Source organism: Elephantulus edwardii, unplaced genomic scaffold (genome assembly GCF_000299155.1).
Source record: "Elephantulus edwardii isolate Elephantulus edwardi_28Jun2011 unplaced genomic scaffold, EleEdw1.0 scaffold00241, whole genome shotgun sequence".
NCBI classification, from domain to species: Eukaryota; Metazoa; Chordata; class Mammalia; order Macroscelidea; family Macroscelididae; genus Elephantulus; species Elephantulus edwardii.
In genome coordinates, this window is record NW_006399991.1 from 1,219,127 (window position 1) to 1,221,932 (window position 2,806).

At 44.5% G+C, this 2,806-nt stretch overlaps 1 pseudogene; it reads right to left on the bottom strand.

Moving 5' to 3' along the window:
- LOC102846346 overlaps window positions 1–2,324 on the bottom strand; it is a 104,363-nt pseudogene extending 102,039 nt beyond the window's left edge.
- Window positions 2,325–2,806: the final 482 nt, after the last annotated feature.

The window sequence follows — 2,806 nt, forward strand, 5'->3', positions numbered from 1 at the left end:
AGACTATTGACTCTCGAACCCAATATATCCAGCAAATTGAAAAAGAACAGCAAGAAAACCCAACACCCTTTAAAAAAACTGAAATTATAAAAACAAGAGCAGAAATAAATGAAATAGAAAACAGAAAGCAGGGTTGTGTCATCTGCATAAAGCAGATTGTTAATAGATCTTCCACCAATCTTGATGACACACTTCCCCTCATAGAGCCCAGCCTCCTGGATAATCTGCTCTGCATACAGGTTGAAAAGGTATGGATAGGACACATCCCTGGCATATACCCGTCCCAATTTTGAACCATGCAGTGTTGACCTGCTCTGTCCTGACAACTGCCTCTTGGTTCAAGTATAGGTTTTGGGATTCCAGTCGTTTTTGGATAATCTTCAGTAGAATCTTGCTTGCATGTGAAATCAATGAGATTGTTCTGTAGTTTCCACACTCAGTGGGTCACCCTTCTTTGGAATGGGAACAAATATAGATCTCCTCCAGTCAGTTGGCCAAGTGGTTCCTTTCCAGATTTCTTGGCACAACTTGGTGAGCACATCCAGGGCAACATCTGTTCGCTGAAATATGTCAATTGGTATACCATCTATTCCTGGGGCCTAAATTTTTTGCTATTTCCTTCAAAGCAGCTTGAACTTCTTCCTTCATCACCATAGGCTCTTGCTCATATGTTATCTCATTAAATTCTTCTGTATCTGCCAATTCCTTTCAATACAATGACTCAGTATATGCCTTCCATTTTCTTTTACTACTTCCTGGGTCATTTAGTGCATTTCCTGGGAAGAAGATGAACTCATCTGAGAAAACATGGCAGAGGAAGTAAAAGTGACTGTAGACATCCTCTTTCCTGCACCCGCGTGCCATCTGCAAGGCTACAACTACTAAGGATGGACGTACAAAAACATTGAGCAGCTGGTTCCTATAAGCCGAGCACATGAGGAGCATGATGTGCCAGAGCATCAGGCCTTCAACCACCTCTGACTCTGTGGAGACCATCTTCAGGACCACCTCGTCCTCCCAAGAGACGCGATGTTGGAGTGCAGAAGGATGCTGGACTGGACAACTTCGTCACCAGACTTGTTATCAGGCCAGGCGAGGAATCCTCCAAAGGTCTGCGCCAACAGCTTCAGCCACAGGGTCTAAGTCACCAGAGCATCAAAACTCATGGATGGCAAGTTCTGCAGCAGGACCGTAACTATGAGGGTCCATGGGCTCAGAACCATGTTTTCAATCTGCAGAAGCCGTATCTTAAAGGCAACTTCAGTGACAAAGGCATACATGCTCTCTGATTGTCTCTGAGGAATGTACCTTGGAACCAAGTTTTATGGGCTCCGGTCCATCTTTCCAGCTGCCAGAGATCGAAGTGAGATGGGGTCTCCAAAGTACACATGGATTATTTCCAAAATTTTCAGAAAGAATCTTCCTGGCTTTTAACAACCCTGTTGTAGATTCCTTAGGCTTAGGGACCCCGAGCAGCTCATATGCATAAAGAGTTTCTTCCAACATCTTGTCGTAACTGATACTGATCGGAACAAGGTAGGTATCAAAAACTTCTCTTCAGAAGACCAAACTTAGGAGTCAGTGTCTTCGCAGAGCGGCTTCTGGTCCCTTCGAGGAAAAATTCAACAGGAGCATAACCCGTCCGTAATATGGTCTTCACATACTCTGAGAATACAGCCCAGTAGAGCTTATTGCCACCAAAGGTACGCCGCATGAAGAAGGCGCCTGACATTCGTAGAAGCTCACCAACCATTTCCATTCCCGGAAAGTCCCTTCCTGCTGCTATGACTGGCAGAGGCAGATTGTAGTTGTATAAAATAAAAGACAACATCAGAAAGTCAATGTAGCTGCGGTGACTCGGCAGCAGAACCACCGGGTGCTCCTGGATGGCAGGTTGGAGTTTCTTCATTTACACACACCTTCGAGAACATTTGTTTGAATATTTTGCTCAGGGTGAAGACAAAAAAATCTAATAACTCCTAGGCATAGTTTGTGACTCATTTCATCCAAGATTTTACAAGCTTCTTCTTTGAGGACATCGATGGATTATTTAGATTCCTTGGAAAGCTCTCTGATGATGTAATGAATCTCTTCAGAATTGAGAACACTACATTTAATATCACTTGGCTTGCAAGGAGTGAGTCCCTTGTAGACAAGAGGTGTGAACCATTTCATTGCATACTTCAAGTCACTGACATGTCTCCTCTCTAAAATATCTTCAAAATCTCCCACTTTTTGAGTTCCTTCAAATAGAGAAGTATGACCGCGCTGGGACCAGTGGAGCCGACAGATAAACAAGAGTTAGGCGAACTGGAGGAGTCCATAGGGCCTCTGCCGGCCCCGGCGGACCTGGGAGTCCCTGCTAAGCGACGGTGGTGCTGCAGCGATTGGGAGCGGATCTCCCAAGCAGGGCGGCACGACCTTGTCTAGGGCGGCAGCACCCTCTGTGGTCACTTCCAAGGACCCCAGGCGCAACCATCTTAAGCAGGACGGAAGCCGCTGTCGCGCGCTCGCGCAAACCGCCAGGAACATCTTTTGTTTTTTTGGTTTTTTTTGTTTTTGGGTTTTTGTTTTGTTTTGTTTTGTTTATGGCTCTTACAGTTAGTATTGATTGTAAATCCAAGTAAAATTAAATCACAGAGAATTGTGATCTTTTCTCCATCTGTCATGACATTACTCTACATCTGCCAAAATCAATTTGTTGATTCTTCTGACTTATTGTATATTCAATATTGTTATCAGACACCATAGTTCTCTCTATGATGACAGCACCTCTGGCTGGAAGTCGCAACAGGAAGCAGTGAAC